This window comes from Periplaneta americana, chromosome 15 (assembly GCF_040183065.1).
Source record: "Periplaneta americana isolate PAMFEO1 chromosome 15, P.americana_PAMFEO1_priV1, whole genome shotgun sequence".
In the NCBI taxonomy this organism is placed as follows: domain Eukaryota; kingdom Metazoa; phylum Arthropoda; class Insecta; order Blattodea; family Blattidae; genus Periplaneta; species Periplaneta americana.
In genome coordinates this window covers 153121101-153148267 of record NC_091131.1, presented here as the reverse complement: position 1 = coordinate 153148267, position 27167 = coordinate 153121101, and the positions used below count along the sequence as shown (strand labels likewise).

The 27167-nt window shown below is 36.1% G+C and overlaps 1 protein-coding gene across 3 annotated transcripts in view; it reads right to left on the bottom strand.

Moving 5' to 3' along the window:
- LOC138715458 (A-kinase anchor protein 200-like) overlaps window positions 1-27167 on the bottom strand; it is a 420917-nt gene that overhangs the window by 247229 nt on the left and 146521 nt on the right. For all 3 annotated transcript variants that reach the window (XM_069848378.1, XM_069848382.1, XM_069848380.1), the window contains one exon: window positions 11652-11719. The gene's annotated coding sequence lies outside the window, so the exon portion shown is untranslated. The remainder of the gene's footprint in view (window positions 1-11651; window positions 11720-27167) is intronic.

Genomic DNA, 27167 nt, shown 5'->3' with positions numbered 1-27167 from the left:
CCGAACACTCAACTTGACAAACTAAGAAAGTACGGACTGCTCACGTACAGTATCACAACTAACAACTGTGCTGCTTACCTTCAATAAAGTACAAGAACGTTCAAATGCACGATAATGATTGTTGCAAAGAATTCCGTTTAATTTACAACCGTCTTTTTCTTTTTTCTTTTTTTCTTTCACTCTGTCCGTTATTTGGAAGTTTTAATTGTTGTTGGGAGATACAATTCACTGTCCGCGTCCGTTATTGAGAATGTCCGCTATTTGGATGAATTTTATCATAAGGGCCAATGTTATTTTGCAGGGGAATTTTTAAATGTCCGCTATTGAGAGGAGTCCGCTATTGGAAAGTGTCCGTCAAGGGAAGTTTCACTGTATAGAGAAAGATCGGTACTGACCATTCATGGTACTGGTAGTTGAAGTCTTGGCCGCTACTATGCTACCACAACCTCCATGAAGAGATATTTGCCGTCAGGTGACTCAACTCGAAATTTGTTCATGTATTCTTTTTTTGGTTTCTCACCTAAGGTCTTCCTGTTTAACAATATTAAAAATTTCGGAAACTTCGTTATTTTCTTTCCAGGATGAAGTCGCCTTTACCTAGAAGTATGCCCATACGCTCGAAATGTTTACATTTTTTTTGTGGCAAAAAAATTAGAAACAGTCTCATAAGACTGTCGTCGTTCACGACTCTGACGTTCTTATATCTTGTTCAATCAGAAAACATGATATACTCATTTTCATGCGAGCATTTGGATTTTTCGGGCAATAAATTTGACGGACACCCCTAGCTTCATCCCATACACTCTATGGGACGAAAATGCTTTCTTCATCACTATCATTCCTAAAGTGGAACATGTTTTATAACGAAACTTCATGAAACTTGATATATTGATAATGATGAATAAAAATTATAGCAGCAATGTAAGAAAATTCGTATCAACGACTTTACTCGTTTTTAATACGGTAATAGAATCGACTTCGTTTGCAGGAAAATATTAGTGCGTCAATTACCAACATTTTAAATTTTAAGGAAAGATTCTGGTTTCTTTATCGATGTCTGAAAAAAAAACAATAGACTCTAAGTCTTGCTAATCCGGCTCCTCCTGCTGTACTTCCTACCACTTTTACTTTATATAGGCCAGGCGTGCACAAGGTTGCGCTCTCCGAGCCGGCTCACAGCTCATGAGCGGAATGCAGATATTAGCTGCGCTCTGTATAAGGGTGGACTGGAAGAAGGGCGGATCTCGTACAAAATATACACAAAAAAAAGTACTAGTGCGAGTGTTCATGGAATGAATTCCCGTCCAGTCTTCGCAAAAGTATCTTGGACTATTATTAATGAATAAAGAAATATTTATTTTACAGAAATAATAGAAATTCTATAGCTACTTAAATGTACAATATCATTTTGTTATATTTTTATTTATCAGTACATGAAAACGAGGTTTTATGCTGTTGGCAGCTGAAAGGAACAGTAGCCTACTGATCGTTATGAAACATCAGTTACAGATGTTCGATGCCTGCCTTTATTGAAGTTGATTATATAAAACAGTTGCTCACAAATATAAATGTTGAACCAAACATAACAGTCATTTTACAGCCAGCCTGTATAGTCGGGGATATTATTGCTAATGTTTAGTCTTGTAAAACTCAACCAGGCTAGTAGCATTATCCAAACGATCTTTAGCTCTTAGGTCACAATGAAGATCAATAAGTTCGAGCTGTAAATCGTAAAATGTTAAATGTTATGTTTTATTTAACGACGCTCGCAACTGCCGAGGTTATATCAGCGTCACCCGTGTGCCGGAATTTTGTCCCGGAGGAGTTCTTTTACATACCAGTAAATGTACTAGCATGAGCCTGTCGCATTTAAGCACACTTAAATGTAATCGACCTTGTCCGAAATCGAACCCGCAACCTCGGGCATAGAAGTAATTGAGAAAGTACCTCTGATGTATTTCAAATTCATAAAAAATAAATACCGACTGTACCTATCTCGGTTAATAATGCAGCTTTAAACTCCTGAACCTTTTCACTGCGATCTTCAGCAACAAAATCGTAAGTAACTTTATGTCTGGACTCGTAATGACGCATTATGTTATGTTTCTTTCTACCTTTCAAAATGTTGTGGTAGATAAGGCACTGAGTATTTAGTCCAGCAGCTATGAAAAATAAGCATTTTTCCATGCGGAACTGAAAGAATTTGCCTGATGATCACTTTTCCGTCTTTTAGATTCCTCCATACTGTACTGTAGCAGTAGGTAAGCAACGTGAAACAGTTACTGAAAATACACACTGCACTCCACTAGATAGCTGAGTGATCGTTTCCCTCTCCTCTACCTATATCAAGTCTATGTCATTCTGACGCTATCTTCCTCTCCGTTTCGGCGAGCGGTAAACACAGCTCTCCCGCTCCGAAGGAGCGCGCGCGCTCGTTGAGCGCTGTTTGTGCAGGTATGATATAGGCCTACCGGTAGTTTTCTGAGGAATCTGCACCGGTGCATGGCCAGGATTCGTACGCAAATGCATAATTTTACTGGTCAGCTGTAATTCATACAAAATAGTATATTATGCAACGAGCCTATAATGATAGTAATTAAGAAGCGAGTATGGATGTTTATGAAACAAGCGCAAGCGAGTTTCATAATTTTCATACGAGCTTCTTAATTACCATTATAGGAGAGTTTCATACGACTTTTTATGCTCGACCATATTTCTAACTTGAAATTATTCAGATGTATACTTTTTATTTGTATCTGACAAGATCGGAAGTGACCTTGTTCTAGGTCGTGAATTGTGAGATGTGCGCAGACGCGAAAGTATTGATTTTTTCCGAGGAACAATAATGTCATTGACCTTGATGTAATCCCGTTAAACTTGATATAACCTTGATTATTGAATTCGACATTGAAAAACGAGATGACAAATTGAATTTATTTGAATATTATTTACAATTAACGCTAATTATTATAGTAACAGAACATAACCTTCTGCGACAGTATTGGATTTCCAGCCTCCGTGACTTTTCGCTAATTCACTTTCGATTGCATATCCGAGAATAATCGATACTTGCGGTTTTATAACGGTACAAAGCTGACTTGTCATTGGCTGAACACCTGTAAGCTGAGTTGTCATTAGCTGAAAACACCTGTACTTTAATGAGTAGCTGTACTTTAATGACATGCATTAAAGGACTGCTACCAGGTGTATAATTACCACATTTCGGCATGGTCGAGCATAAACATTTTTATACATCCTTTGAAAGTCTGTGGTGAGAACTATGAAAAGTTTATCCTGCATATTTTTTTCCATATTTCTGACGTTTTCGCATATAACAGAGCAGCTGCATATATTGTAGCACATTTTCAAGATTTTATTACAGGCTATTAACCTCTAAATCTGGACATTGTTTCGTTGCCAGGAATATATAATTATAGAGGTTAACTGTTTTCGACGGCTGGTAATTCCTTGCATATGAAGAATATGCTGTAGAAAAACCAAAAGAACCACTTCCTGCTTTTGTTTCACTTGTCCTTGAATCGGGAATGGAGGATACTGTACTAATGCACAACAAATAGCGTCCCCAAATATCCCTACTTATCTAACACCCCATATCAACCTTTTATCCATTTTTAACTTATTCTCAGTTGGCACTCCAGCAATCCAAGTGTCAAATACGTGATTTTGTTGTATTTTATGTGGTCATTCGTGATGCCTCCTGCAAATTATTGCAAGTAATAGAATCCCAAACAGAACACATTTATCACGCAGAAGGGTCCAATGGTGGGGTTGTCAAGATAAAACCAGACATTGTGCTATACCCTGGTTACAGCAATGTTCTCAAGGTGATAAAAGTCTTGTGTCAAGAAAGTGCCATCTGCTTGTTTACAAACCCACAATTTGTAAACTAAAATTTTGTACCGCAACCTCGTGTGGCGTTCAATGATCATTTTCAGCATTAAAAATATCCTTGCAAATAACAAAGTATGACATCAGAAAGCCTTGAAAATTTGTTAGTTCTGTTTTGCAACTAGAAAAGGTAAGATAAATAAAGAAATAAATGTGTACATATTGAACCTTAATGTCAAATGGAAAACATACATACTTACCTGGACATATTATTCACATTTCGTTTTGTAGAAAATATTAACCTTACAAAAATTGTTAAAACCCTAATAAAAATGGGATTTTGCATGGTTTTGCATATTTCTTGTTTTATTATGCATATTTCAGATTTAGTTCGTGCATACAAATCCTTATAACTAGACTTCGTGGAATTGCCACGAGATTCGCGAGGTTTACTACGCACGCGGTATAGACTGTATGAGAAGAGGGCGTGCAATGGATGGAGTATGCCTCTGATGTAAACACTGAGCAGTATACTGCGGTTACAATAAAAACCTGTATCCTGCATTCAAGAAATATAATGAATGATCATTGAAGTAGGAAATGTCTAAACATGTAAATACACAATTACTTTGTAGTGAGATATATTAACTCTTGAAATTTAATGTAATATACTCACATCCTTGAATATGTGCATTGCAGTGAAGAGTTACGTACATTTTGTGCGACTGCAAAGTGAATCTCCTACGATGGTCACTCAAACAGTTTTTATATTGGGAAAATGTACGTTCAACATCACACGATGTAATAGGTGCATATTTGAAGAACGGGAAGTCATTACTTTTTAGTACACCAACTTCAGGCTTCTTGTCGTGACCTGATAGTACATGTATAATACGAAGTTGTGAATAGGCAGAATTTTTAGCAATAATGATTCTCAACTTACATTTCACTTTTTCTGAAATTAGTGAATTGTTATTTTGGATAACGGGTTTGTGATACTTTATCCACTATATTAAGGGCGTCTGAGAGTTGTAGTTTAGACGATTCTAACAGGGCGATGCTTTTGGATACGATTTTAAAATTAGAATCAATGAACACAATATTTTCCAATAGCTGTTCAGAAGGCAATGATTTTACAGCTGCAACAGTGGAACTGTCTGTGCTATCCAATGCATCAATTACCTCCATTATTTTGCCGTAATATTCTGCATAATAATTAACAGCATCCAACCACGTTCCCCAACGGGTCAAGACTGGCTGCGGGGGTAAGGGTATTCCAGGGGCAATTATTTGGAACAGTAGCACTCTCATTGTTGTATGTTTGATTGAATTCTTGTCTGCACTGAACAAATGTTAAGCTTTGACTATTCCAACCACAGTAATGTAAAAACAAGTGCTTACATAGGTATACATTAGCTGTAGCTGCTCTATCTATTTGGACCGGTCACAACTCTTAACATGAACTGCTTATACTACGAGACCGGGCGGTCGCTCACCTCCTCTACACTGCCGTACATCGGCAACCTGATTGCATGCCGTGTGTGGCAATTCAACGAAGTCTGCTTATAACATACGAAAAAAAAAATAATAATAATTTTTGTCTGCTGCTGAACTGCAAATGACCACGAGGATCATGAATACAAATGAATTGTGCAGCAATTATTCAGTTTAAACAATGAATTTAACAATTATAATAATAAATTAAGATATATAAAACTTCCAATTTCTGAAGAAGAAAAAAAAAAGATATACCATATATAATATTATCAAATGATAAGTTAACAAGAGTAGGAGCTGATTTAACACAGGAGATCGCAGCATTAATCAAAAGCATACCTAAAAATTTGGAAGACGTGATTACTGCAAGAGGTAGTAATGTACGGTACACTTCAGAATGAAAGAAAAGTGTAAGTGAAGTAGTATAGGCCCACACCAAGCAAGAATGTTAGAGTTAATTAAACATTAATGGTGTAAGTATCAATTGTGCTATTTGTATCATCCTTACACAATTCAACTAAAATATTATAAAAACTGATTTTTTTCATATAAGGGTTATAAAACATTTAAATCTTAATACTGCAACATAAAATATGTAACTCATCACGTTACAATAACACATAAGAAACTGCACTTCTTCCCGTGATTATATATATTTTTCACATATACTGCCGCCCAGTACCTACAGTAATGGCTGGTTCACAATAAACAGGAAACGAGAATCGGAACGAAAACGAAAACGGTAAAATTGTTAAAATGTACACATTTAAATATGAGGATTCACAATTAACGAAAAGCTTGCCGGAGCCCGAGATCGAGAACAGAGAGTTGGCCAAGTTTCAACTTTGGCGTTCACGTTTCCGATCACAGCCCACTAGATTCAGTCTATTGCCATCTAAAAGCTATTTTGTCGTCGTATATTTTGTAGCAAGAAGACCGTGACATAACCTATGCATTCTGTACTGTGCATCATGGAGCAAGTTTTATTTGATGAGATTCTAATATTGAGTGTTGAGGAAAATCCTCACGTTTACGATAAGCGGCGCGCCTCGTATAAAGATGAGAAAATGAAGGAGAATACGTGGCTTTCAATAGCTGCATCGTTGAACACCGATCGTAAGTGAATCATATTTTATTACTGTACTGGTTGTATTACACATTACATATTCACGCTTCAATTCAATAATTACTGTTGTGTTCAGTTTTGTTCTAGTACAAATGTTCCTTCTCTAATTATTTTACGTTATGGTAGACTTAAAATAGGTTGTGATAATAAAGATGCATGGGCATATTTATAGTACCGTACCTAATGATATGTTTCAGTTGAAATTTCGAAGTTGGTTAACCTATGTCTATGTCGGCTGCCTTGTACTCATGAGAGAACGCTATTGGTCAATTATACACAAATAACATCGGGATACGTAATATCGACTTTACATATCGTTATTGACATACTTGTCGATATGCATAGTCGTCTACGTTCTCGGTTTATTGTGAATCAAAAATTTTCATATTCACGTCCTCTGCTTCTCGTTTTCATTCTGGTTCTCGTTCCCGGTTTATTGTGAACCAGCCTTAAGATTTCGTCGCGAATACGGTAATCCAGTTCTTCACATTCCAAATGCAACAAACCCTTCCAAAAGAAAAGTTTCTAGAACTAAGAAATTTATGCTACGATTCCCTATGGACATTAGAAACCATGTTCATAGAAAAAGCGTATCTTCGTCTCAGTCATTGCCATCCCCCTGTTACTTCAGTCAAGGTAGCTTCGCGGGTAAGGCGTAGCGCTGCAAAGCTGAAAAGTCGCGGGTTTAATTCCCAATGGAGTCATGGATTTTCTTCATTGGTCTAATCCTTTCGGCCGCACTATCTCCCTGGTGTTATTCAGTCTCTAACAAAAATTACTACCAAGGGCATTTCCTTGGGGGCAAAGGCGGCGGGCACGTAGGACTCGCATCCTACTGCAATAGGGATATCCTGAACTAGCACCAACAGATAGCGCGCGTGTACTTTGGGGAATGCGCTTTGCGTGTGCATTTGTTTTCCGGTATATAAACATTGAGGATTTACATAGTGTATTAGTACATTAAATACTCTTAAAAACAACTCAAAATGCCCAATTTTTGTTGTGTTCCTATATGTAAAAACCAGAGAAAGTCTTTTGTCGTCATTCAAGTCCCGAAATATTCTGAATATATGGTTTCAACCTTAAAAATTTTAACTAATTAAATTGCGCCTCGAAAGTACTAGCTATTAAACAAAAATAACTACTTCAAGTAAGGAATTGCTGGCTACAGTTTCATTTTGGGAGAGGGAAAAGAAAAATTAATAAAATCATATGCAACTTCGACAGCAAGCTGTGTTCGCTTAGATTATATTCGGTACTTCTAGGGGTTTCCGAAGTTTACGCCTGCAGTAAACTCTCGATTAACTAGGATGTTTATTATCCAGGACGATCCATAGTGAAATACAGTCCACACCTGTGGAGTAACCGTCAGCGCGTCTGGCCGCGAAACCAGGTGGCCCGGGTTCGAATCCCGGTCGGGGCAAGTTACCTGGTTGAGGTTTTTTCCGGGGTTTTTCCTCAACCCAATACGAGCAAATGCTGGGTAACTTTCGGTGCTGGACCCCGGACTCATTTCACCGGCATTATCACCTTCATTTCATTCAGACGCGAAATAACCTGAGTTGTTGATAAAGCGTCGTAAAATAACCTAATAAAATAAAATAAAAATAGTGAAATACATTTCGTGAATAATGTTTATAATGTGCTGTAGACTAATGATTAAAAAATGTTTTTGCTTCAAATTTTCAAAATCATCCTATATAGTATTCAAAACTGCAAAACACAGGAATAATCGTGATACTATTGCGATCATATTATATGATCTTGTTAAACATTGAATTTGGTCTTTCTGAAACTAGAGAAAATCTCTAGTCCATTCTCTACAAAAACACACACACACAAACACACACACGTAGCTGCATATCCTGTTTTTGACTTACGATACTTACAATACTAATGAATAAAGAGGTAATATTCACCTTCGACAAAGTTCCTATTTTTTATTTACTTATTTTTATTCGTGCACCTCATTCTCAAAGTTCTCGTTTAGGTTCATGAAAATTCAATTTCCACGTATATATATTCTGCATACTGCAGACTTCCCCATCCATAATTCGAAATTTTCTCGGGCTTCCAGCCAGGTCATAGGTTGGTGATCCACGGACGTTTCGAGGATGTTCATCTTCCTCTGGCACTATAAATTAAGGAGCTGGGTACCCCTAGACATCATTTAACCCTGAAGATGAGGAAGATGAACATCCTCGAAACGTCGGTGGATCACCAACTTATGACCTGGCTGGAAGCCCGAGAAAATTTCGAATTATCACGTCGCCAGGAAAGCTTCAGTAGTTATTTCCCCATCCATCTCTTAAGGGGAATCGGTCAGTATTACACAAGTTTACACTATTATTTATTGTAAATTAAATTAAATTATCAGGTAAGAAAATATTGAATTATATTAAATTATACTAGGTTATACAAAATAATTATAAATATAACTTTAACACGCACAGAAAACCAACAACCGGGAGAAATGAACTGTAACATATGACATAATATAGTCCTACAACATGTTGTGCCGCATGGAACGCTCCTGCCATCTAACGGTAAAACTTCGCATAAGATATCCCTATTAATGAGGACTGTCTATACAGGTGGAAGTCATAACCTCCCACCACCTTCAGGACCGATTTGGCCTGTAATGAGGTTGGCTTTACGTTTTACAATCATAGTCACTTCGTTGTTTTCAGTCACTCCCTTGCAGGTGTTATCATCTTTCTTGGATAACATCGTTATAAGATACAGTACGCATTCTGACGTCACAATGTACAGTTGTAAGTTCACGACAGCTCTCACTTTTTACACATGACGTTTCCTTTACTTTCAAACGCTTTAACTGAAGTTTCTGTTAACACAATCTTCTTGAAACTTTACATACTAAGTTCATCAATGTTTACTTTCTCATTACAGATTACACCAAGACCATGTATTGTGACGATGCAAAAAAAAAAAAAAGTATTTCTACTTCCAGCCTAGGCGTGCTATATAGCTACTGCCCTTAATAATGAATATAGTACTACAAGATCTCTTTTCATTAACAAATTTGTTACGCGAGAGTGATTTCATACGTGTATTTTGTATAAATGTATAAAATTTAGTGACATATATATATATATATATATATATATATATATATATATATATATATATACTAAACAGTAGCTTATAAATAAGACAAATATCTTCGCTTTCTCCTCTATTTGTTACGTCTTTCCTTCTTCCATTTCTAATTAATTGTTTCCTTGTTGGAATTTTACATAAATAATTTTTTACAAGAACTTTTAAATATTTTAAAACTAAATCAACTATATCACTCAGAAATACGTTATCTTTTTAAGAATTCTTGGTTGCTTCGTGTTTCTATGGGCTGTGTGGTGTATCCGTGATCCATTTTTGTAATAGTATCGCCTCAAGTTCTGAGAACTGCTAGGCAGCATATCAGTGTTATTATATGAGAATAAATTAACATGGACAAGATGGAGAGATCTTGCAACACATAATTAGGAATGTTTATTGTTGCTGAATATGATTTCATTCCGCGCTTTGTTTGTGAAACACAACGAATAAGAGCTCGGGTATAAACATTATTTAATTTTAAAAAATCTCTCACCTCTCGTTCATGCCTATGAAGTGAAGAAATACATCTTGTGATTCCCCGTTATCGGACCATAAGCATAAGCTGCGTAGTGTAGACGTGGTGGCGCCGCTATAGGAAGCTTTTCTCCGACATTGTCAGTCAGTAGCTAGAAACATGTTTTTACATTAAGACGTGTGTTTATTTATTTATTTTATTGGGTTATTTTACGACGCTGTATCAACATCTGGGTTATTTAGCGTCTGAATGATATGAAGGTGATAATGCCGGTGAAATGAGTCCGGGGTCCAGCACCGAAAGTTACCCAGCATTTGCTCGTATTGGGTTGAGGAAAAACCCCGGAAAAAACCTCAACCTGGTAACTTGCCCCGACCGAGATTCGAACCCGGGCCACCTGGTTTCGCAGCCAGACACGCTGACCGTTACTGCCACAGGTGTGGACAAGACGTGTGTTTATTAGCATCTTAAGATGCCTAAAATCAAATCGAGTTTAAGATCGCGTCTGCAGCAATATGTAGATGAATTTAAAAACATTTTTACTACCGACGGAAAAGTGTTATTTTGCCAACAATGTGGTAAATCAGTAAGTGCAGATCAGAGCTCCCAGGTAACCCCACATTTGTCTGGAAACAAGCACATTGCCGCTGCTTCACGTGTGCATTCATGGCAAAACAGTGGATATAAAAAATGTGTAAAGTTGCTCAAGTATTGGAGAGTGTGCTTGTAGGTGAAATTGACGGTGTAGATGTTTGTGACATTCCTCTCTTTAAATATGCACGTCTGACGTCCTGTGATGTGGAAAGATCGTTTTCACAGTATAAGTCGTTGTTCAGAGATAATCGGCATGCATCTGTGATGGAGAATTTGGAAATGACCTTTGTTGTTCACTGCAATTCTCGGACAATTACTAGCAACTGATACTCAAGTGTGATTGAGTACCTAGTAACATTTGTTTTTCAAGCTAAGGAAGGTATTTTTGTCATATTTAAAAAAATATATATATTTTTTTTATTTTTAGCAAATATTTTCGTACTTTTTAGCACATAAAAAATGAATATATTTAAATTTTTAGCACATAAAAATCAGCTCCCTACTGATAACATAGAAACTAAATCGCTTCGGAATGCACAAAATATAGTATGAAGCATATCTTATTGGTCACTTAACTTTATCTTAGGAAGTTAGTAAACAAATAACTTGCCAACATGAAACGAAATAATCTGAGATTATGCTCTCAGGGACCATGGATATCGAAGAACCTACGCAATTATTTTTTCTTTAAACATTTCTTCCAACAACTTCAATAATCTCTATTACATGTAAGACAAGTTGGAACGGGGAAGTCATTTTATCGAATTTGGGGATTTATCACGTTTCTAGGCCGTCCATCTAAGTGGGATACGACTTTTTTAATTTCGTTAACTTGAATTTTGTTTATGTGACCAGCCTCATGGGCTGGTGGTCAGAGCTTCTGACTACAGTTCATGAGGTCCCGGGTTCTATAACGGAACTTCTCTTACTTCTCATCTAAACCGGGTACAATATTACTATTACTATAGTGTACTTCCATGATTTAGTTCCTACCTTAATTATGTTCTCGCAACTTCCCCGTCTGCAAAAAGTACTCCAACTCTCCGACAGGTGTTAGGGCCCTGGAACATGAATAAAAACATCAATATGGAGAAGTGTGTTGACACAGAATCACATACACATAAATATTATGAATATTGTGTACCTTACATAAACAAATAAAACCATTACAATTACTTTCACTGCTTATCTGAACGTATATCAGAGTTCGTATAGGTCAGTTTCTGTCAGATGCGTTTCCAATTCAATGTGGGCTAAAGCAGGGAGATGCACTGTCACCTCTACTTTTTAACTTCGCTCTAGAGTATGCCATTAGGAAAGTCCAGGATAACAGAGAGGGCTTGGAATTGAACGGGTTACATCAGCTGCTTGTCTATGCGGATGACGTGAATATGTTAGGAGAAAATCCACAAACGATTAGGAAAAACACGGGAATTTTACTGGAAGCAAGTAAAGTGATAGGTTTGGAAGTAAATCCCGAAAAGACAAAGTATATGATTATGTCTTGTGACCAGAATATTGTACGAAATGGAAATATAAAAATTGGAAATTTATCTTTTGAAGAGGTGGAGAAGTTCAAGTATCTGGGAGCAACAGTAACAAATATAAATGATACTCGGGAGGAAATTAAACACAGAATAAATATGGGAAATGCCTGTTATTATTCGGTTGAGAAACTTTTATCATCCAGTCTGCTGTCAAAAAATCTGAAAGTTAGAATTTATAAAATAGTTATATTACCGGTTGTTCTTTATGGTTGTGAAACTTGGACTCTCACTTTGAGAAAGGAACATAGGTTAAGGGTGTTTGAAAATAAGGTGCTTAGGAAAATATTTGGGGCAAAGAGGGATGAAGTTACAGGAGAATGGAGAAAGTTACACAACACAGAACTGCACGCATTTTATTCTTCACCTGACATAATTAGGAACATTAAATCCAGACGTTTGAGATGGGCAGGGCATGTAGCACGTATGGGCGAATCCAGAAATGCATATAGAGTGTTAGTTGGGAGGCCGGAGGGAAAAAGATCTTTAGGGAGACCGAGACGTAGGTGGGAGGATAATATCAAAATGGATTTGAGGGAGGTGGGATATGATGATAAAGAATGGATTAATCTTGCTCAGGATAGGGACCAATGGCGGGCTTATGTGAGGGCGGCAATGAACCTCCGGGTTCCTTAAAAGCCAGTAAGTAAGTAAGCAAGCAAGCTTATCTGAATTCGATACAAGAATTGATGTAGATGTATTTATTTTATTAACCTATCTTTCTTCGACATTTTTATGAAAAAAAAAAAGTGTCACAACGACAAACACAACACCAATCGAAATATATGTGTCAGATATTATTTTGGTTGCTTTATTTGACTGATCATGAAATAATATAGCATGAAAATGTTTCCATTTGTGTAAGATTTTCACGTTGACAATTTTATAAGTGAAATTCATCTTACTTTCCACGGTCGGGAAAAATACTGAACTTTGAGACAAAATGACACTAACAAAATATCTCGAAAAGAACTCGTGTAGCTACTAAAGCTCGAGAAATTTCATTTTACAAACCGTTAAGTATTTTTATATTTACATTTTTATATGTAACAAAATTAACAAAGTGTGAAAAGTGAGAGTGCGTACTTAAGACATTGCTTCTGTGGACACTCACCCACACCCAAAAAAGAAAAATTTACAACCAGGCATCGGAAATTTTTAAGAAGCAAGAAGAGTTTACCACTAATGGCTGAAATTATTTCTTCTCACGTCAGTTATATACACGGAAATTGATTTTCTTACTATCCTTGAGCAGTCACTAGCTGAAGGTAATATCCTAAAATCGAAACGCAAAGTTGTAAGTCTAATTAATGTTTATAAGAGTAATTACCATAAGGAATCGTTACTTGATTGATACTAATCAGCCCTTCCATTTTTTCACTTCATTGCACGTAATACAAAAACGACGAAGAAAGTCTTTGGATTTCTTTTGAACTAGATCACCACTGTTTTCTAATACCAAAGGACCTTTCAATTTTAATAAAAATATGTATGTATGTATGTATGTATGTATGTATGTATGTATGTAATGCTCAACCAGATTGATTCAACATCATTTGGTTTCTGGCAGACAAGTACAAAGTCGCCTTAGATGATTTAAAATTTACAAGTTTTTACAAACATTTAAATATTCCCAATCTATACTAGAATTTTCCTCATTACAAATGACACACTGAGGTGATGGTAAAATAACCAGTTTATATAAATATTCTGCCAGGCAGTCGTGTCCTATGGCAATCCTTATGCCAGCTACAGTCTCTTTACGGGGGTGATCAGGAAGTATCTCTGACTCGTCAACAAGACCAGCCCATTTCTTGCCATCACTCTTTATTTAAAGATCTGAGAGAAACTCATTCTTAAATGAGCGGTTAACTAATCGTTTCAAGTTGTGATACGAAAGTTGGAAGGTCGTCCGTAACAATATTTCAGTCCCTTTTTTTGCTAGACTGTCTGCGATCTCATTCCTGAAATACCAACATGCGAAGATATCCACTGGAGGACGACGACTTCTATGGTCTGTCCAAAACAACTTCCGACCTGACAAATGGCGCCTTTAGCATGTTACCATGGCAACCATTCAAATCAACCAATCACAAGAGACGCGTAACCATGGTAACGGCACGGTGTTGCCTTGTCTATGTTTACAAGTTGCATGTGAATACCAGGGCCTAGTGGTGAATACAGTGGCCGGAATGACTGAGTTGGCTGGTTAACGCGTGCTTTGTGTGAATTAAAAATATTATTTAGTTGTATTATTGTTTAAGTGTATCGATAATTATTGTGTTTAAATTATATTACACTATTATCTTCGTTGTCATTGGTGGAGTATGTGTTTTCTAGTTTCTGCTAGAGTTTTTAAACATATGTCTTGTGCAATGTCGGAAGGAAGGAAGGAAAGGCAGGCGGAGAACAAAGAATATTGGACAAGGTGTCCCGTTAAAGAGTCAAGCGCGAGAAATGGTGTGTTACGCAAGAGAGTATTTTGAGAGGAGAAATGATAATGGCGGTCCTCTTTTACTTTTGGCGCAAGTCGTAATGAGAACTGTTGCTTGCGTTAAAATTAAGAGCACTGTTACCAATATTTGAAAAGAAAAAGGCCGTGCAGATTTTTAATTATAAATATTTTTACAGTTTACAATTTTTTCAACGCCTTTCTAACAATATTACATTGAAGAATACCGACAATCATAAAAGTAGAGGCTTCGTATTAAATTAAAACTGTTTTTACAGTTTACAGTCCTTTCGGCGCTTTTCTAACGGTATTTACTACTACTACTACTACTACTACTACTACTACTACTACTACTACTACTACTACTACTACTACTACTACTACTACTACTACTACTACTACTACTACTACTACTACTACTACTACTACTACTACTACTACTACTACTACTACTACTACTACTACTACTACTACTACTACTACTACTACTACTACTACTACTACTACTACTACTACTACTACTACTACTACTACTACTACTACTACTACTACTACTACTACTACTACTACTACTACTACTACTACTACTACTACTACTACTACTACTACTACTACTACTACTACTACTACTACTACTACTACTACTACTACTACTACTACTACTACTACTACTACTACTACTACTACTACTACTACTACTACTACTACTACTACTACTACTACTACTACTACTACTACTACTACTACTACTACTACTACTACTACTACTACTACTACTACTACTACTACTACTACTACTACTACTACTACTACTACTACTACTACTACTACTACTACTACTACTACTACTACTACTACTACTACTACTACTACTACTACTACTACTACTACTACTACTACTACTACTACTACTACTACTACTACTACTACTACTACTACTACTACTACTACTACTACTACTACTACTACTACTACTACTACTACTACTACTACTACTACTACTACTACTACTACTACTACTACTACTACTACTACTACTACTACTACTACTACTACTACTACTACTACTACTACTACTACTACTACTACTACTACTACTACTACTACTACTACTACTACTACTACTACTACTACTACTACTACTACTACTACTACTACTACTACTACTACTACTACTACTACTACTACTACTACTACTACTACTACTACTACTACTACTACTACTACTACTACTACTACTACTACTACTACTACTACTACTACTACTACTACTACTACTACTACTACTACTACTACTACTACTACTACTACTACTACTACTACTACTACTACTACTACTACTACTACTACTACTACTACTACTACTACTACTACTACTACTACTACTACTACTACTACTACTACTACTACTACTACTACTACTACTACTACTACTACTACTACTACTACTACTACTACTACTACTACTACTACTACTACTACTACTACTACTACTACTACTACTACTACTACTACTACTACTACTACTACTACTACTACTACTACTACTACTACTACTACTACTACTACTACTACTACTACTACTACTACTACTACTACTACTACTACTACTACTACTACTACTACTACTACTACTACTACTACTACTACTACTACTACTACTACTACTACTACTACTACTACTACTACTACTACTACTACTACTACTACTACTACTACTACTACTACTACTACTACTACTACTACTACTACTACTACTACTACTACTACTACTACTACTACTACTACTACTACTACTACTACTACTACTACTACTACTACTACTACTACTACTACTACTACTACTACTACTACTACTACTACTACTACTACTACTACTACTACTACTACTACTACTACTACTACTACTACTACTACTACTACTACTACTACTACTACTACTACTACTACTACTACTACTACTACTACTACTACTACTACTACTACTACTACTACTACTACTACTACTACTACTACTACTACTACTACTACTACTACTACTACTACTACTACTACTACTACTACTACTACTACTACTACTACTACTACTACTACTACTACTACTACTACTACTACTACTACTACTACTACTACTACTACTACTACTACTACTACTACTACTACTACTACTACTACTACTACTACTACTACTACTACTACTACTACTACTACTACTACTACTACTACTACTACTACTACTACTACTACTACTACTACTACTACTACTACTACTACTACTACTACTACTACTACTACTACTACTACTACTACTACTACTACTACTACTACTACTACTACTACTACTACTACTACTACTACTACTACTACTACTACTACTACTACTACTACTACTACTACTACTACTACTACTACTACTACTACTACTACTACTACTACTACTACTACTACTACTACTACTACTACTACTACTACTACTACTACTACTACTACTACTACTACTACTACTACTACTACTACTACTACTACTACTACTACTACTACTACTACTACTACTACTACTACTACTACTACTACTACTACTACTACTACTACTACTACTACTACTACTACTACTACTACTACTACTACTACTACTACTACTACTACTACTACTACTACTACTACTACTACTACTACTACTACTACTACTACTACTACTACTACTACTACTACTACTACTACTACTACTACTACTACTACTACTACTACTACTACTACTACTACTACTACTACTACTACTACTACTACTACTACTACTACTACTACTACTACTACTACTACTACTACTACTACTACTACTACTACTACTACTACTACTACTACTACTACTACTACTACTACTACTACTACTACTACTACTACTACTACTACTACTACTACTACTACTACTACTACTACTACTACTACTACTACTACTACTACTACTACTACTACTACTACTACTACTACTACTACTACTACTACTACTACTACTACTACTACTACTACTACTACTACTACTACTACTACTACTACTACTACTACTACTACTACTACTACTACTACTACTACTACTACTACTACTACTACTACTACTACTACTACTACTACTACTACTACTACTACTACTACTACTACTACTACTACTACTACTACTACTACTACTACTACTACTACTACTACTACTACTACTACTACTACTACTACTACTACTACTACTACTACTACTACTACTACTACTACTACTACTACTACTACTACTACTACTACTACTACTACTACTACTACTACTACTACTACTACTACTACTACTACTACTACTACTACTACTACTACTACTACTACTACTACTACTACTACTACTACTACTACTACTACTACTACTACTACTACTACTACTACTACTACTACTACTACTACTACTACTACTACTACTACTACTACTACTACTACTACTACTACTACTACTACTACTACTACTACTACTACTACTACTACTACTACTACTACTACTACTACTACTACTACTACTACTACTACTACTACTACTACTACTACTACTACTACTACTACTACTACTACTACTACTACTACTACTACTACTACTACTACTACTACTACTACTACTACTACTACTACTACTACTACTACTACTACTACTACTACTACTACTACTACTACTACTACTACTACTACTACTACTACTACTACTACTACTACTACTACTACTACTACTACTACTACTACTACTACTACTACTACTACTACTACTACTACTACTACTACTACTACTACTACTACTACTACTACTACTACTACTACTACTACTACTACTACTACTACTACTACTACTACTACTACTACTACTACTACTACTACTACTACTACTACTACTACTACTACTACTACTACTACTACTACTACTACTACTACTACTACTACTACTACTACTACTACTACTACTACTACTACTACTACTACTACTACTACTACTACTACTACTACTACTACTACTACTACTACTACTACTACTACTACTACTACTACTACTACTACTACTACTACTACTACTACTACTACTACTACTACTACTACTACTACTACTACTACTACTACTACTACTACTACTACTACTACTACTACTACTACTACTACTACTACTACTACTACTACTACTACTACTACTACTACTACTACTACTACTACTACTACTACTACTACTACTACTACTACTACTACTACTACTACTACTACTACTACTACTACTACTACTACTACTACTACTACTACTACTACTACTACTACTACTACTACTACTACTACTACTACTACTACTACTACTACTACTACTACTACTACTACTACTACTACTACTACTACTACTACTACTACTACTACTACTACTACTACTACTACTACTACTACTACTACTACTACTACTACTACTACTACTACTACTACTACTACTACTACTACTACTACTACTACTACTACTACTACTACTACTACTACTACTACTACTACTACTACTACTACTACTACTACTACTACTACTACTACTACTACTACTACTACTACTACTACTACTACTACTACTACTACTACTACTACTACTACTACTACTACTACTACTACTACTACTACTACTACTACTACTACTACTACTACTACTACTACTACTACTACTACTACTACTACTACTACTACTACTACTACTACTACTACTACTACTACTACTACTACTACTACTACTACTACTACTACTACTACTACTACTACTACTACTACTACTACTACTACTACTACTACTACTACTACTACTACTACTACTACTACTACTACTACTACTACTACTACTACTACTACTACTACTACTACTACTACTACTACTACTACTACTACTACTACTACTACTACTACTACTACTACTACTACTACTACTACTACTACTACTACTACTACTACTACTACTACTACTACTACTACTACTACTACTACTACTACTACTACTACTACTACTACTACTACTACTACTACTACTACTACTACTACTACTACTACTACTACTACTACTACTACTACTACTACTACTACTACTACTACTACTACTACTACTACTACTACTACTACTACTACTACTACTACTACTACTACTACTACTACTACTACTACTACTACTACTACTACTACTACTACTACTACTACTACTACTACTACTACTACTACTACTACTACTACTACTACTACTACTACTACTACTACTACTACTACTACTACTACTACTACTACTACTACTAATAATAATAATAATAATAATAATAATATCGCTTACACGAAAGATGGGCAACATGACAACATTGCTCCCCCTTCTCTATAAGCTGTCAAGTCGGAAGTAGTTTTGGTCAAGGTATAACGCTCTGAGTGGGGCAAGGGATTTTCTGACCTCGGCAACTCTTGATGTTACAAGATGAGGAAGAGATGCCACTGCCAAAGTGGCAGATTGAGAGTCACAGAGAATGACAACATGACTGTGGCAAGTCGGTCTTCTAAGCAGTTGCTTTAAGGCAAGGTTTATGGCCTCCAATTCGCCATCGAAGTGCGACTGATACTGCCCTAAAAATATTGTATTCCGTGTGCATTATTACTGCATAACGGACTCGTAGGCAGTGAATATACACAAGATCCGACGCAAAAGTTGAGTAAAAACACGAGTAGCTTACAGGCTACATAGACAGCTTACTCAAACGACTGTTTCTGAAGAAATGTCCTCGAATATTTTCAGCGTTAAAGTATTTCTCCTTTATAAGAGTATTTCGTATGATAAAGTGAAAGCAGATAAAATTAAAAATGCTTTCAGTGGCAATTCAAAGTCGACAATGGGTTAAATTACATTAAACACAGGGGAACCTGTCCTAAAATGACATGCCAGAACAAGAAATTGCTATTGGACGTGTGTTTCTTTATAATAAGAATACTGTCTTACACCATGGATGACATTGATTCGCGAACCGGAAGTGCTTCGAAGCTTTTTTCCAACGCCGAGAGGTGGGGCTGTGATTTACAGTGCCATTCTCTTCATAAGAGTCGTTCTATACCGTACAAATCAAAACAATTGAAGGAGTCTGCACACAACAAGTGACGTCTATACTTCGTGCTACAATCTTTCGTTACTTACTAAACTCTCTCTCTCCCCCAAATTAGGCCTATAATGATTCTCTCGAAATCAAAAATGTTTGCTTAGCTCGTTTTACTGAAAGCTCAAATCAGAAAATAAATTCACCTTCGTTATGTTGCTTCAGCAACATTATATTCCAGAATAATGTACAGGAATATCTCATCCCGCAGATACCCTTCGAGTCCCGACATCAAAATGCTTTTTTTATTCGATTGTATTACAATACGCTAATTACATGTGACGTTACTGTATCTTAAAAACATACATTAACGTACTGCTATGCATTGTGTTATTCCAACTAAGGATATGCGATTTTATTACTATAGTATGCGCAACAACCCGCAAGCCTTGAAAGCAGCAATCCAAAATGGTAGGAGCGATAACTCCCGATACGATGTAAACAACTGGATACGCTAGAAGTGACATAGGCAGTTGTTCCAGCCAAGAAATTCATGGTTGTAACGCGTGTAGAAGCACCTCTGATACAGATATTGAAAAACAATGTTTGTGACAGCTGTGTAAGACTATACGGGCTATTCCATCTCAAATCGACCGAAATATAGAGAAAATTGACCTTGAAATTTTTAAATACAATGAAACTTTTTCTGTCCGTAGACAACTGTGATATAATGCTTTGTGCAAAGTTTGAGGCATCAGAACTTCATAGTGTGTAAATTAAAAATATTTAAATTTATCGTATTTTCATAAAATTAGCAACTTTAAACTGTTGTGGCTCCGAAACCCTTTCACCCAGTGATCAAAATCATGGTTCATTTTGATGCTGAGAAGTTAAAGTTTATATTGACATGTAAACAGTTTTTCTTACTTTTTATGGAAATGGAGAAATTTAGATTTTTCTTCATTAAGACGCCTTTGCCCACGACAAAATATTTTAAAAATATATGGTTAGATTCCGCATTGAAAGTACAAATAAACACATATTTTTACTGGTGCACCGTTGATAAGAAAGTATTGAAAATATCAAATAAAGAAAATAAATAGTACGCGCGTGAACTAACCAGCTAACTGTGAGGCGGGAGCTAGCCTAGGCAAGCAAGGCCAGAAGACATAAACACGTGATGTTTCGTCTAGTAGCGCATAGCTTTATCACAAGTTTTCATAAACACAGGAGTAAAATGACGCCCAATGCTCGCTTATCTTCATCTCTCGGCCAGTTCGTGCGGTACTGCGTCGTTCAAGTCTAGGCGTGTGAATATAATTTATTTAATACCCTCGAAACTTATTGCCGAGCCACTACGCAAACAATGCCGAATCCCTCTTAATAATGCAAGGTTTTTTCTCAATATTTTTTACATTTTTACAAATGGGCAAAAAGCCTAAAAGCAAGTGAAATCAGATTTTCTGTCTCTCTCTCTCTCTCTGTACAATAAAAATAAGGTTTACTTCTTAACATAATCTACCAAATGTCAGCTTCAAAATGTCAATGTTCTGCAGTAAATGATTCCAGAGTTCTGAGCGCTGAAAGAGGCTTGTTCTTCTAAAATACGCTAAATTTGTCGCTCAATAGTACGAAAACCGTTTGACTTTCGATAGTATATTTTTGAAAATGCACTCTCCTCAGCACCTTGTATAAATAGGGAAAAAATTAGAGTATTAAAAAATGCGAGGTTTTTTACTGATCGATTTCATATGGAATAGCCCATACAGAGCATTATTCCATTAAAAACTCGATTTTGAAAAATTGTAACTTAACCGTTATTCGCCCAACGCTTCTATTATTGAAAGTGTAAAGTTGGCCAACGAAGCTGTGTTGGAAAGAATGGATGAAGAAAGAATGATGCTGAAACTGATCAGAAAGAGGAAAAGGAACTGGCTGGGTTGAGAAGAAACTGCCTACTGAAGGTTGTACTGTAAGGAATGGTGAACGGGAGAAGAGTTCGGGGCAGAAGATGATGTCAGATCATAGACGACATTAAGATATGTGGATCATAAGAGGAGACAAAAAGGAAGGCACAAAATAGGAAAGACTGGAGAATGCTTGGTTTGCAGTGAAAGACCTGCCCTTAGGCAGAACACTATGAATGAATGAATGAATGAATGAATGAATGAATGGTCGGCAAATAAACAAATGCTAGGGAGCCGATAAAAATTGTAGAATAAGCAGCTACGATTGGCTGAAATACGTCGTTGCGTAGCCTACCATTTTATTGGTCAATAGTATGACGTAGTAAAAGTGTAATAGTCATATTAATACCTAAACGAGACGCATGTACTACTTTGGAGAACTTTAGACAGATCACTCTTTTCAACACTCATAAGGCATTCATGAAAAAACTGCTAATCGATTAGGGCTGTTAATGTGGAATTTATTTGGAGTGGGTCAAAATGCTGGTGTACCTAATAGAAATAATGTAAACAACTTACTGTTAGCGGTGGTACGGAACACAATTACAGTACGTTTCACAAAACAAAGGTTAATTCGAAAGCAGCTTTGCTCAGCCTTGATTTCCAGAACGCACTTAATAGGATAAATCCCCAGTATTTATCGGCTATCTTAAAGAAGTGCAGTTTGCGAGATGTCATAATAACAGCGATCCAGGTATTATACAGGGTGTAAAGGATATAAACTGCTCAAATTACATACATACATACATACATACATACATTACGTATCTGTCTACTGAACAAAATGTCTAGTGCAATTTAATTATTTCTTATAATTTCATTTTTAATTTCTGTGGGTGCTATTCATAGACATTTCGCTAGCCCGCGCTACGAGCGTGCTAAACAGGATTCATATCATATCGTATAGCTAATACTGGTTTATGAATACGAAAAACGTTAGTTCGCTGATCATCCACCGAAAGCCCGCGCTAAGAATGTCTATGAATACGGCCCTAAACTACCATGTTTTTAAGATTGGTAGAAGTCTAATACTTGTTTACATTTCAACTGAACGTGAATGTCACCGCCAATGACCTTGCGCACAACACATACCAATATACGTACAACAGAGTAACGAATGATTGCTTCAGTATATCAAGCACAGTAAATAAAGACTGTATTTTCATTTTCAAAAGAGTTAGACTCACTAAACACTTTTTCTGCATAAAAAATACTTTGACAGTTACAGATACACATTATTTGACTTGTTTCATTCAGTTATTTTAGCTCTATCATCATTTTGTTCACAGTTTATAGGTCTATCGTTTAAACCTACAGGGACATTTTATTTTTACTTCAATTTTTATTGTACCTGAGTTTTTTAATATACTTCACTCCTACCCCTTCTACTAATGAAGTTCCAACTGTCCTCCACACAGAATCAAGACCGCATATAGTAAACAGCACTGAGTTAGTGAGTATAGTACGTTCCAGAAATATGTTCGCGTTTCCCAGTGACGAAAGGGCTTTCAATATTGAATCATATTTTCGCACAGGTACTGTCCGTTTGCCTACGTCGCATCCCGATTTCCCCCACCTGCTTCTGCTCACCTCTCTGTAAAAGCTGGGCTGTCTTGGCTCTTTTCTGAAAACATTAATTTCTGTTAGGAATTGGACTTTTACGTAATATTATACAACTGTTTAAAATAACTTAAATAAAAGGGCCTCGTTAAGTAATTAACTGTCACGTGATTTCCCCCCTTTTTACGATCCTGCGGCATAACCACTTGGACGGACAGTAGATACATAGCATGTCTGAGTAATTTTATCTATGCGGGTCGGGCAGAAGTGAAGATTGAATTTACAGTTCGTAAGGTACTCTTTCATAGAGTAGGTACAGAATTATTTCAACATGAGTTACTAGTACGAAGGCCGAAACTGCTAATTGGAATTAGGTACAATATTCTATAGTGCGATAATATACACAAAAGAACTGAAGCCTGCCTGTATCGAAATGAACGGACACTATTTTCAAAAAGTGTTTAAATATCTATATTATGATTATTTTTTAATTGAACTTCGTTCTCTATATTGTTCACTAATGTGCTGTAGACAGTATAATATATATACGTCCGAATGGATAGTTCAATTCGTGAGTAAAAAGACTTATTGGTAATACAGTACTGTATTTTGATTAAACAAAAACCTACAATGAAAATTATCAAACTGAAAAACGCGATATTTCCTAGTTTACGTAAATGGATGAACTACTTTTCTTCCCTCCTATACCTAGTAAAGTGATTTGTTTGTATTTTACGCCAGTATCATTGAACTCCAGTCGTGGACAGGGGTAGCAAACGGTTTTTCCCTTACTCCAAAGGTATAGCCAGGTTAATATTGGAAATGTTAGTAAAAAATAAAGTGATGTCCCTGTATAAGAAAATGCAGAAAACGTTTCGTAGTAACAACCCCGACTTAGTACTGGCTATATTCCGACATAAAATCAGCTCGCAACAAATTTATAGAGATAGTATTGCCATATGGTTATGTGCATGCGGTAATACATTACAAATTGTTTACACCATTTAACAATTACAGGACCTTTTCAGGAACCATTTCCTTAACATCAATAAAATATTGATTGACTGGTGATGGATAGTGAACTATGCATACACTAGATTTATAATGGGTGTTCAGGGAACGACTGGGATCCTCAGACAAGTGCCATGTCCTTAAGTTTCTTGAAGAAATCTACTCCTCGAGGTAATCGATGCTGTGTCTTCCGTTATCTCCAGGTATTTCTTGCTTGTATGGTGATAACATGCGGATAATGCGAGATGCACAAAAAAAAAAAGTAAACTGTTTACATCAGTTCGTTAGATCGAACTGAATTGGAAACAGTGCTCAAGAGTCCATAATGTTTACTTGAGTAGGATACATTTCTTAGCCCAAGCACAAAATGTAAATTGTGTTTACGGTTGAGAACTGTTTACATCACTACATTTTCTAGTCGAACTGAAAATGGAAACAGTTTTCAAGGGTAAGTTCTGTTTAATCAGTTTATTACCTCGGGACTGAAAGTGTAAACTGTTTTCAAAGATGCTATCTATTTACACAATTTTATGTGTTAGCTTAAACTGAAAATGTGAACTCTATCACTAGTGCTTGATGTATATATCAGTCTGTTCATCTGAACTGAAATTTTAACCTGTTTCAAGCGTGCGTAATGTATTTATTACCGCTTTCGAAATGGGCTACGTCAGCAGTCGAAACTACAACAATTTCAGTAGATTATTCGCTATATTGTGAATGCGGACGTGGCATGCGCAGTGGCTCATTTCGGGGACTTTGATTATTCCGTCGGTCCGATTTTTTTTCCACTACTGTACCTAGATTATAATATATTTCGGCTCTGTTGTTTCAACTTCTGTTCATTTAGAAATGTTTGTAGGTTGTTTTTGTCTCCACATATTACCGTCTCTAATGCCAGATTACAGAAATTAATTACGAATAAGCCTACTTGTTTTACACGTGAACGTTGTAAGTGGACACAGCCTATGTAGCCTATGTATATACACATCTATAAATAAATACTTACTGGCTTTTAAGGAACTCTGAGGTTCATTGCCGCCCTCACATAAGCCCGCCATTGGTCCCTATCCTGAGCAAGATTAATTCATTCTCTATCATCATATCCCATCTCCCTCAAATCCATTTTAATATTATGTTCCCATTTACGTCTCGGCCTCCCTAAAGGTCTTTTTCCCTCCGGCCTCCCAACTAACACTCTATATGCATTTCTGGATTCCCCTATACGTGCTACATGCCCTGCCCATCTCAAACGTCTGGATTTAATGCTCCTAATTATGTCAGGTGAAGAATACAATGCGTGCAGTTCTGTGTTGTGTAACTTTCTCCATTCTCCTGTAACTTCATCCCTCTTAGCCCCAAATATTTTCCTAAGCACCTTATTCTCAAACACCCTTAACCTATGTTCCTCTCTGAAAGTGAGAGTCCAAGTTTCACAACCATAAAGAACAGCCGGTAATATAACTGTTTTATAAATTCTAACTTTCAGATTTTTTGACAGCAGACAGGATGATAAAAGCTTCTCAACCGAATAATAACATGCATTTCCCATATTTCTATTGTGTTTCATTTCCTCCCGAGTATCATTTATATTTGTTACTGTTGCTCCAAGATAAATAAATACATAAATAAATTATGGAAATTACAACAATACAACAAATTGCAATAAAAACAAAATTATTTACACCGACTTTACGAGCCATTACGAGTCACAGTACGAGTGACTGTAAACATTTTAAGTGTCTCAAAAGAAAACTTTTTCCTTTCTGATAAAATACGTTTTCTTCTTTCTTAATGAAGTGTTCGCTACAAGTTCTCCTATTGGAACACTCATGTCCAACCGTCTAGTTTTGTTTTGTTTTGTCATGTTCGCTGAACAGCAGACC